The 12048-nt window shown below is 42.1% G+C and overlaps 1 long non-coding RNA gene across 2 annotated transcripts in view; it reads left to right on the forward strand.

The window, feature by feature from the left end:
- Positions 1 to 9271: 9271 nt before the first annotated feature.
- Positions 9272 to 12048, forward strand: part of LOC144827702 (uncharacterized) — a 397821-nt gene continuing 395044 nt past the window's right edge. For both annotated transcript variants that reach the window (XR_013610316.1, XR_013610315.1), the window contains exons 1-2: positions 9272 to 9352; positions 9639 to 9707. This is a non-coding gene — a long non-coding RNA (uncharacterized LOC144827702). The remainder of the gene's footprint in view (positions 9353 to 9638; positions 9708 to 12048) is intronic.

Genomic DNA, 12048 nt, shown 5'->3' on the forward strand with positions numbered 1-12048 from the left:
CTGGCCCCATTGCTCTGCTGTGTTGAAGTCTCCCCTGTGCAGCCTCTCATGTACTTGCTGTGCCACCTGCCATGGACACTAGCCCTGTTGCTCTGCTGTGTTGGAGTCTACCCTGTGCAGCCTCTTATGTACTTTCTGTGCCCCCTGCCATGGACACTGGCCTTCCTGTTTGGAGTTTGCCTGTGCAGGTTATCTTGCATATGATCAGCATTTTGTGCCTTGCTCTTGTCTACTGTTGTTCTGCTGTCACATCTATTCAATGTGTGAATAAAGACAGTTACTCCTGTTGTCTGTTTTGTCAGTGTCCTTGCTGATTAAAGTTCTTTTGGTGTGTGCATTTGGTTGCCTGAACACCATGCTCTATGTGTCACTTAAACATTGCCAAGCTCTTTGGCCGCATAACATTTTCAAATAGGGGTGACAGGGTCTTCAATCCATTCAGACACTGAGACTAGTGTTATCTGTGATGGGTATTTTACCTGTCATGCAGTTCTCTTTTTAGTCGTTTGCTATTGTTGGCTATATTGTTCACATGTCAGGTGGGGGACACTGCCAGCACAGGGTGTGATGCTGTGCACAGATTTACATGCAGGCTGGGCAATGTCATCATGTATGTGTGTTATTCCTTTATGCGTGCCCAGCTGTGTATGTGTATGGTCATCTTGTGTTGGCCATTAGTCCTGGTCCCATGGCCTACATGGGATGTGTGCTCTTGGGTAGTCAATAAGTGTGCAGTATGAAGGGTGTGACTTTGTAGGGGGTGTGGATGTGTGTGGGCCCCTGGATTGACACACATGTGTCACCCAGGAGTTGTGTGCCTGTTGTTTGGATTGTTCTGCTCTGTGGATATGGTTGTATGTACATGTGTGAGTTGTCTGTTGTGAACTGTGCAGTGTGATGGTGTGTCCATGCTGTTCTGTCTGACTCCTCCTTGTTGTTTTAGTCACTTATGAGTGTGCAAAGTGTGTGACTTGCACATCAGTGTTGTGTTTGTTTGATCATCCATGTGTCTTAAGTGTGTTTGTGTAGAATGGGTAGCCCTGCTGCTCCACACTGCCATTGTGGTTGTGTTTCTCATGCATTGCAGGCACATGGTGCCTTTTATCCTCCTGTATGGCATGGTGTGCATGCTGTAATGCCATCCCCTATGTGTGCCACTAATGCCTACCATTGTGAGTCTGCACTTCCTCTATTTGTGTATGGTACACCCCTTACATTTCGACTACTGACATGCAAGTCAGTTAGCTTTGATGTCAGTTATCCCCTTGGTTTACATGTGTGGGTGCCTCCCCATTACTTCATTTGTGACACTGTGCTTTGTGGTGCAGTTCTTGGGCCAAGAGTGATGTTCCACTCTGGACATTGCCCCAATGGTTTATGTGTGATGTTCTTGTGCTATTAATCAGTGAGGATTGCTCATGTACACTTCAGCTGTGTGTGCTGCCCAGTGCTCTGGTCAAGATGGTTCTGCTCTTGTATCCCTAAGTAGTGCATCGGTTGGTATTGTGTTGGATGTATGTGTGTTGGCTGTGGTATTGCTTCACTTCCTGGGTGTGCTGTTGTGTTTGTGCTGTGCTGTTTGGTGTTGTGTGTGTTGATGTTGTGTCAGTCATGTCTGTGTGTGACTGTTCTGCTTGGTGTGCACACACTGCTTGATCTGCATACAGTGCTGTGTGTATGTGGCCTTGGCATTGCCCGATGTGCATCCCCTGATGTCCTGTAGTGTTTGTTCATTTTTGATTTCATGTGAATCTGTGGTTGGTTTCATGTGGCAGTGTAGTTCTGTGATGGTGCACTTCTTGTGTGATTTGTGGTATGTTGTGTGTGTTTTGTTCCTGAGTGATGAGGTTGTGCACTCCTGTTGTGTCTGTGCTCCCATTGCTTTTCCACAGTTTGGCTGACAGGGTATGTCTGTTTCTGATGGTGTTCTGTGTGTGTTTCTGTAGTGTTTGTGTGTTCCTTTTGGGCAGGCATCTATTCAGGCATCCCTGTGTGTGTATTATGTTTGTGGCTACACCCAGGGCCTGTGTCTCTTTGTTTGTGTGTGTATGTACTAGGCAAGTATTGGCAGCCTTCAGTGTGTGTGGCACTGGTGTTGTGTGTTCCTTGTCAGCCACTCCTGCAGTGGCTGTCTCCCTGGTTGTTTGTTGTGTGGTGCAGGGTGTGGATTGTGCTTGCTTGTTGCTTGTTGCTGTGCATGTGGGTGCACAGGATGGGCACCTGATCTGTGACTTCATGGGTTGTGTTGATGTGTGGTTGGGGGTAGTGTGTCCCTGCGGTCTTTGTGCCCTGCCCATGCCTTGGACTGGCCCAACCTTCCGCATTGTGTGCATGTGCTGACCGCTGCGGTGACTTGACTGGGACGTTGCTGCAAGTTTGCAGTCGATGTGTGTTCAGGATGCAGTGGCGTGACTTGGTGGCAGGTGGGTCATGTGTGGGTGCCCTTGTGGATGCGTTTTGCCCCCAGCAGGGTGTCTGTTGTGTATTTGGACCATATGTCAGCCCTTGTGTTGTGTGTTGTATTTGTGTAGTTGCATATCTGCGTCGCCGTTCGCGGCGGCCTATTAGATGATAGTGCTGTAGCAGGTACAGCACCGGATAGGATCACTGAAACAATATCGACAGACCGAATATCGAGTGCCTAAAATATCGAAGTGAAATTATCGACTACAAAAATATCTACTACCAATACTTAAAGAAGAAACTACACAAATATCGACTCCACAATATCGCAACTAAAAAAAATCGACAACAACATTATCGAAAGTAAAAAATATCGAAACATTAAATATCGACTCTCAACACATATTAAGACCTAAACCTAAATATCGAATACAAAAATATCGACCACAAAAATGTAGAAAAACATTTTATCGACTTCTGTAAAAGTCATAAAAAACACAATAATTAACGAAAACATCATAATAAATATTAACATAACCCAATATAATTATATAAAACAATACATACTATAATCAGTGACTTCACAAACATCAAAAAAGTAATACATTTCTAAAACACAATAGAATCACATCATATAAATACATTAAACATGATATAACTCACAATACAAATAATATTTTTACATAAAAATTAAGATAAAAAGGCTCCACGAAAAAATAAAAAGGTATTTCACATCTTCCATTAAAACCACAATACTGCCAAAAAAATTAAAAAACTCGCAAACAACCAATAAAAAACACCAAACAATTAAGCCAACCAATAAAAACAACCAACACATTACAGCAACACTATAAAAAGAAAGCAAACAGGAGTTGTAGAGCTTACTAATTCAACTAATAATTGCTCTGGAATGCTCTCTAATTCTAGGGGACAGAATAATTCCCTTGATTGAGCTGTCACGGTTATCTGTTTGGGTATCTGTTCCTGTTCTTCCCAGCAACTTAAATTTAACTAAAAAAGAGAGTCACATGTAATTTGATTATGAACTTCTACTTTAGTTATAAAGGCATTTGTCATCTTTGTTTTAAAGGGGTTTTTCTGACCTATCCCATCTTCCAAGACCACTTGACTTTCTCGGTCTTGTATAGTGGCTGGTTCTGCATTCGATAATCCATGTAATTGTGTATCTATATATATATATTTATATATATATACATTACTTTTTTCTAATTCAGCATATCCATTGCACCACCCTATTTCTCACCATATACCGCTCTCAATATATCCTCTACCTCAACTCTCTGACTCATCTCAACCCTCTTTCTACTACTCTTTCTAATGCACTACCCTTTTTCTCACCCTATACCTCTATCAATATATACTCTACCTCCACTCTCTCATTAATCCCAAACCCCCTTACCACTACTATGATCCCCAAAATAACCCTTTCTAGACTCTTCCCTAATCAACCCCTCCTTGCATCATCTCATACCTATTTTACTATTCAGACCTCCCAAACAAGCCTTCCTAAACCCTTCCCTCTGACTCTTCCCCCACCTCCCTTTTACTCAACCCAAGCCTCCTTCTATTGCTATGAGCTCCCAAACAAAACAACAATTCTAAATCCTTCCCTCTTCTATCCCTCCACTATCCTATTACAAATAACAGACTGACATGTCTACCACTCAAATGTATTTGATATTTCACTTGACTAATTTGCCACTAATCATTTATGGGTTCAGGAGTAGCATGCTACTCGCCGAAAAAGCGCTTGAACGCCATAACGGGGTAGCAAGTGCTATATAAATGCAAACCATTTCCCCCTATCCCTCCACTATCATTCTGAATCCAAATAACTGACTAACATATCCACCACTCAAATTACTTTAATATCTCTCTATACTAATTCACCACTTATCCTTTATGGAGTCTGGAGTAGCGCGCTACTCACCGAAAAAGCACTTCAACACCCCATCAGGGGTAGCAAGCGCTATATAAATGCAAATCTTTTTCCCCTCTTCTATCCCTCTACTATCCTTCTCAATCCAAATAACTGACTAACGTATCAACCACTCAAATTACTTTCACATTTTACTACACTAATTCTCCACTAACCCTTTAATGGTTCCGGAGTAGCGTGCTACTCGCTGAAAAAGCACTTTGACACCTAATCAGAGGTAGTAAGTGCTATATAAATGCAATTACAATACATTACAATACATTAGAATATAATGCAATTCACCCCTCCTTTTTTTCTTTGTGGGGATCTTTGTCATTGTGGTGAAAATCACTATACACATAAGTATACTATTTTGTAGTAAAGGCACAAGGGACCATTGAGAGTTGTGAGAAAATGAAGACTAATTATTCCAAAACAAGTGGGCTAAGGAAAAAATAAGGATGGGTTTGGGAGAGACACGCTAATACAAAATATACCTCTGTAAATAAGAGAAAGACTATTGCAATTCATAAAATGCAAAAAAAAGGTTCCTACAGCTTTAATGGTGTCATTACAGCCTTAAATGTAGTCCAGCCCAGCAAGGGAGTAAGTCAAGCTCCACACATTGTCAAACGAAGGTACTGCAATGCACTCCCTTCGACAAAAATGGAGGCTTGGAATTGAATTAACACCCAAAGTTAGGAGGCCTAACTTTACTACTCCTAAACTGAGAAAAATCCTAACTTTAAGTCATTCAGTATTCACAGAAGGCATTTAGGAGTCCTAAAGTTAGGACACCTAACTTCTGTGAATACCGAAATGAGTAAGTGCCTTCTGTGAATACCAAAATGAGTAAGTGCCTTCAGTGAATACCAAAAAGGTAGTACGTTTAGGATTTTGTTTTACGTCAGTTCTGTGAATAGGGCCCTGAGAGAGGGGGGAAGTTCTTGTTGTAAGCTTATGGGATTTGTAAATAGATTAACTATTTTAAAGATCTCTTTCTGATTGTTATTGGTGGTTGTAATAGCCTCAGTATAGTATAATTTTCTTGTCATCGTAGTTTCGCCACCATCTGCGTTCTAACGACCTAACATGGCCTTACAGTTCTTTCAGGGATTGTGAATACCATGGGGCAGAGGGTTTCTTTTTAGATTGACTGTGAGAAGAGATAGGGGGAGCCAATCGATCTCTCCTGTCGTGCATCCACTGCCCAAAGAGCTGGGTGTCTGCTATAGGGTCTCCTAACATGCTGGGTCTGCCCGTGAGAGCCTTTGGACTGAGATCTTGATGTCCTATTAATTCCTTCCATCTAGCCTTGTCCTGTTATGGGGCCTTGTTGCTATCCCTAATAGGGGGCCTATACTTTTTCAAGATCTCAACAGGAATTAATTTATGGTCAGTCCATGTTTGATCGACAGGGCTTGGCTGTGAGGGTTTGTAAGTTAGAACAGATACAGTCCAATGTATGTCCTGCACTGTATTTGGCAGATAGGTACATTGTTGTAGGCCAAGAACGTCCATTATCTCCTTAAAGCAAGTTGCACCTGGATCCTTGTAAGAGTTGAGATGTAGATTGACATTGCCTAGCAAAGTAAAATAAGAGAACCTGAGAGCTAAGGCGCTAACCACCTCTCCAATATTCTCTAGGAAGTCTTTATGCGGTCCCGGAGGGCGATACAATAGTGCTCCTGCGAAGGAGAAGGAGTCATATAACTGAAGGCAAAAAAGAATGCCCTCTGCTCCTTTCAAGTCAGGTAGTTGGTCTATGGTGCACCTAGAAGTGTCACAATAGATAATTGTGAGGCCACCTCCACGTTGCTCTGATCTATCTGACCTCTGAATGAGATAACCAGGGGGAGGGTGTACACAATGTCTGGATTGCACCAGGCCTTCAGCCATGTTTCGGTAACGAAGAGGCAGTCCAGGTTGTCATAACTGTTAAGTCATAGATATGCAGAGCGTGCTTGCACATTGACCTTGCATTTATAAGGCCACCACGTGGGCCGCTACGCATGTCCTTCTCTATAACTATAAGAGCTTGTGTGAGTTTAAAGGGCTTTTTGCAGTTCTTGCAGCTGACAGGTCCCTCCCATTTAGCAGCATCTTAAGACTGGTGACAGTTTGGTAGAACATTATTTGAAGATAGTATTAACCGCATGCGTGCGGGCGGAATTCCGCTCGCACGCTGAGATTTTTAAAAACGCGTTTTACATGACGAGCTGGGCTCGTCATGAGCGTGCGAGGAGGCTACCTCATGACGAGCCCAGCTCGTCATGAGCGTGGAAGGGGTTAATTCCCTCATGAGGGGCTGTTCTGACCGTGGAGAGGTGGCATTTCTGGCCCTGGGCCTGGTCCAGGCACTTTCGGCGCGCTGGCAATGTCCTAGATTTATGAAGGGTTACAGGAATGGCATGGTGTTTGGACCAGGTTAAAGGTATTGGTGGACCAGCAATTAGCGAGGAGATATTGGAGAAAATAGTGTCAAATATATGGCCCACTATGTGTGCTGCTGCACTTGCTAGTTGTCATAATTCGAGGCCTTTTAAATCCTCAGTAAGGTTACGGGGGCGTTATGCAAATGGTGTCTTCCAATTCAATATTCAAATCACCCAAAATATAGAAATTTGGTATTTTAATAGCATTGGAGATAAGGCCTCTGCTAACATGGAGCTTCATATATTAGAAGATCCTGTAGCCATGTAGATACGAGAGCCTGAAAAGGCAAAGTTCTTCAAAAGTTTTAAGGAAAAAATGATGCCTTCATAGTCAAGGACAGGGAGGTTTTCTATAACACAAGTATTAATAGATTTAAAAATAATTGCTATCCCACTTCCCTTCTTTTCCTGCCAATGACGCATGATAATACAATAGTCATCAGGTAAAGCCATGGTAATGCCAGGTGTAAAAATGTCATTTAACCATGTTTTTGTTCATTAAAGTAACTATAACTAGCTCCCTCAACATGTACAGTGATGTCATCAATTATATATTTGCATTTGTCATCAGTGATATGATATTATCAATGATGTCATAGAACATGTCACTGGTGTTATATGTGAGGTCCTAAGCAGTGCATTTTAAGGACTCAAGTTATAGTTGCATGAGTTTACTCTACCAGGTAAATTTCAGTGTTTTTTGGTTTAAAATATTACGTTTTAACTGACCTATTCAGCTAACTATAACATTAACCTTTGCTTTTTTCAGTAAATAGCTAGGATATTTTAAACGTGATGTGTAGTTTGTGGTTGGTCACCAGGCCTTGTCTGTGTCACTCACCCCAGAGGTAGGCCAACCCTCCCCAACACCAACAGACACAATCAACCCTCTTTTCAAAAATTGCTTTCCCAATCCCATGGAACTCCTGCCGGATCAAGGGGTCCATGCTGACTCTTGTTTGACTCCAAGTAAGGAAAAAACAAGGGAGGTCCCCTTATAATCCAATCAAGGACAGGGGCAGCATGTAAAAAACAAAATAGGTCCCTAATAACAGTGATGGTTAACCACAGGCTTAAATAATGCTTGTTGTCAGGGAACTACCACTTTGAGAAGACGTTACAGTTATACAGTATCATAAAGTCAACACTACAATTAAAAAACCAAAAGGACCAAAACAGGTCATATATTGGCATTAAGTATTTATTAACTACAATTATATCACATGTCCCTGTGGGCTGAACTATATAGGGATGACAACCCGCAGGATCAGGGTCAGAATATCTGAACATAAGAGCACTATCAGATGTAAGAGACAAGCCAAAAAATTGACCAATCACTTTCTGGCGGCACGCCACCCTTCCACGTCATTTCAATGGACAGTGATTGAGCAACCTCATATTCCTGCACACATCACCGATGTGTCTAAGTACCTTTTACTTAAAGAACAGAAGTGGGTCTTCAAGATGGGTACAAATCGCGTGGGCCTTAATGACGATATACCCTGGTCCACTCTCTAATATAGAGGGGTGGATTTTATACATATCAACTCTAACACAGAGGGGTAGATTATTTATATCAACCCTGTGAACCGGGTGAACTGAGGGGTACAGTATCACTAATTCAAGATTACCACAACTTCTATCACACCAACAGTAATCTTCTATGGATGGATATAACTTGCCATAGATACTATGGTTTATATGACCTTTATGTGGTAGGAATTGGCATTAATTATACTTTCTTACATGTCTTACTACAACAGTGTCCTGGTTTCTGAACAAGTAATTTGGAAATAACGACAGAAAGTTAATAAACACTGCCTTCAGTTCGCGTTATTTCTAACATAAGAGCACATTTTGATAAATGGGCATTGATGCGGTACCATCTTTTGCTTCAAAAACTGTTTTTGTTTGACGAACGGTGTCGAGATAGTTTGCTCTTTACACATAAAAAATCTACGAGTAGCGATAGTTGTTCTCTCTGTGATGCTCCTAAAATCGAATCAGACTGCGGGCATTTACTTTTATGCTAACTTGCCATAGATACTATGGTCTACATGACCTTTATGTGGTAGGAATTGGCATTAACTATACTTCCTTATATGTGCCTCTAATTACTATAAGTGTCCTGGTTTCTGAACAAGTAATTTGAAAATAACGACAGAAAGTAAATAAACACTGTCTGTAGTTCGCGTTATTTTTAACATAAAAGCATACTTTGATAAATGGGTATTGATGCGGTACCATCCTTTGCTTCATGAACTGTTTTTATTTGATGAACGGTGTGGAGAAAGTTTTATCTTTACACATAAAAAATCTACGAGGAGCGATAGTTGTTCTCTCTGTGATGCTCCTGAAGATCCAATCAGACGGCGGGCATTTACTTTGGTGCTTTCTGATTGGTTGGTCCTTCACATTTTCAGCCAATCAACTGCTCTCTATTCGATTTACTAATGTGGGGGCCACGTGATCGGCGTTCGGCCAATGACGCATGGCATCATATACCGGAGTTCTGGCTCACGTCGGTACCTCCCCAGTCGGCTCGGATGCCGATTTTCGAGGTACCGACGGACAGGTAAACTCCGAGTTTCGGAATGGGATTACTCATGGTTTTTAAACTCGAACTTTGTATGCAACCCTGAGTGATAACATAGAGGCGTTGCCCTCCCTTTTTCCCTTCCGATATGATTGCTCCAAGATAGGTAATGCTTGCAGTTCTTTGAGTTGAATTACTTTCGACATAGTTGTGAAAGGTTCATGTGAAGTGGAGTTCTGTTTAATTGGCGCAGAGTAGATCATTCTAGACAAAAGCGAAGTACTTGTTTTCACAGCATGCTGTGTACTTGTCTTCCTTCTTATAGAGCGGTGCTTCCCCTTTTTTTCCTGAGCCGTGGCCAGGTGGGGTGAGGTCTGTACCTCTTACGAGTCTGGTAAGACGGTTTCTGTTTCCTATCTTGGCATTTTTAAATTGATCCAATGTTGAGACATTAGCACTCAATGATATAGTGCTACAGGTGTACATGATTATGACACTTAATACTAGGATTAATGCATATAAATCTTGTATTCAGCTGTGTATGCGGTGTCTATTGATAGGGCACCTATTTTGACCTACATGTTCTCACTGTTTCTAGAGTATTCACACGACTCAGAAGAGTGGAGAAAAACGATGCAGACACCTAGTGGATTCGGGTGATCTCTGTATCAGTTCTATCTATGTTGGTTTTGAGCACTGTTTTGTTTCATTATCACTTTGTTGCAGTAGCCATCAGTATATTTGGTCCTGAAGAAAGCAATAACATAACGTGTCGATAATTGCTGAAACATGTCGACCTTATAGTATATCCGGGCAGTCTACATTTTTGTGACTGTTACTGACTACTTTTTAATGTTGGAAGAGTGGGTAGCATCATCATAAAATCACTTTCAGTACCCCCTCATCCAATTTTATGACACCTTTTTATTTTATTTTTTCACACACCTTTTTGTGCACTGCAACATCAGTCCTCTTTTGTGCCAATATCCTCATAATTGAGTAGCAAAACCATAGAAAGACCTGGCTGACCAGGTGAGGGCTCCTTTATCATCTGGGCTCCCCTCCATGATAGCTCAGTGGCACCCCTAGTGGTGGTCTTGAAGGACTCCCAAATGATGAAGGGCGGTTCCGTGTGGTGACTGATGGGCATCCTTGCCTGACCACTATGTGGGTCTGTTGAAGGATTGACCTTAGATAGATATACACATGGCAGGGACATTTAGGTTTTCTTGTTAGTTTACACCTTGCGTACACATTTTCTTGTTAGACCCTCTGATATTTTTTGTGTTGTTTAATCACAGGCTTAAACAATGCTGGTGGTCAGGGAACTACCACTTTGAGAAGACGTTACAGTTATACAGTATCATAAAGTCAACACTACAATTAACAAGCATTTTCAATGCAATGGTTTCGCCTTTGGAAAAGTTATAGCTAATGGCAATGTAAATGACAATGCCATCTATTTTGCTATTCTCAAAACAAACAAACACATAAGTTCAAATTTTGACATTTACAATGCCAATAGCTCTAAATTTTCCAAAGGCGAAACCATTGCATTTAAAATGCTTGTTTCCGACTTCTTACCCCAACTACCACGCACAGTACCACTGACCCTGGACTGGAGCTCATCAGCACTCCCTGGGGCGGGGGATAGTATAACAGGGCATCTGCCAAGGTTATGTAACACGCCACCCCAGCCATGTTGAGTAAACCTAAAATAAAGTAGGAAGAGGACGATCGGAGTGAGGTCAAAAGTACCGGACCCTTTTGGGAAATTGACGCCCTTTTTCTGCGAAAGGCCGCAATTGATCCACATAGTCTATTTAGCAGGGTGCATAGCAAGACAGAAGACACTGACCTGAGTAACAGCGAAAAGGCAGCTTAAGTGGTTAACGTTCCTGCTGCCGAGATCTGTATATAATCTTCACTTTTCCCAAAGCCGGTGAAAGAGTGCAACTGGGTTTGCTCCGTGGTTTATGGTAGTTCAGTACCTGTAGTATCTTGTCCCTGCCTCGCGTGTGATGCCTTACCACTGGCTGTGTTCAGTGATTCTCCCCGCTCGTTCACCCGTCTCTCACTGCGTTTTTTGCACATGGCAGTGGCTCAGACGCCTGATAAGGACGGCTAACGACGTTTTCGACTTTGTTTACCATGGCGCGCGGTAGTTAGGCTCACTGCAGTTCAATGAACGAGAAAAGAACGTGGCACCTCTTGCCTCCGCCGCCATGCTTGATCTAATAATTAGCCGGTTTTCAGTCCGTAAACCATCCCGCTACAGTCTTTCTTCTATTGCTATGACCATGTCTGTGACGCTAAGAGCCTTGGAAATTGGATGTGGTTGCTACCCGGGTGTGAGCTCTGAGCTGACGGACATATTGAAAAACCTGAACAGAAGCACGTAGTATTTATGATTTTAACACTAAAAAGTTTCGCTAAGTTAAAATCTCGCAATTTTCATTTGTTTACAAACTTGCACTATGAGGCAACATTATTGCTCGTTTAAGCGTACTTTATTCTTATGTTACCTTGATGGTCAAAAAACAAAAAGGGGTAGTTGAATCAACAATGCCTGCCATGAAGTCGATTTTTCAGTCATGTTATAGCAAGTGGCAGTTCAGGCCATTGCAAGACGGCTGTTGTGATCACGACGTCAGAGCTTCAACCTGCAACATAGGAAGTAAGTAAACATGTTTTCGCAAGCCAGTGATAACTCCGCGCTCAACCTCCGCGTGTGT

The sequence above is a fragment of the Lissotriton helveticus genome, chromosome 4_1 (assembly GCF_964261635.1).
Source record: "Lissotriton helveticus chromosome 4_1, aLisHel1.1, whole genome shotgun sequence".
In the NCBI taxonomy this organism is placed as follows: Eukaryota; Metazoa; Chordata; class Amphibia; order Caudata; family Salamandridae; genus Lissotriton; species Lissotriton helveticus.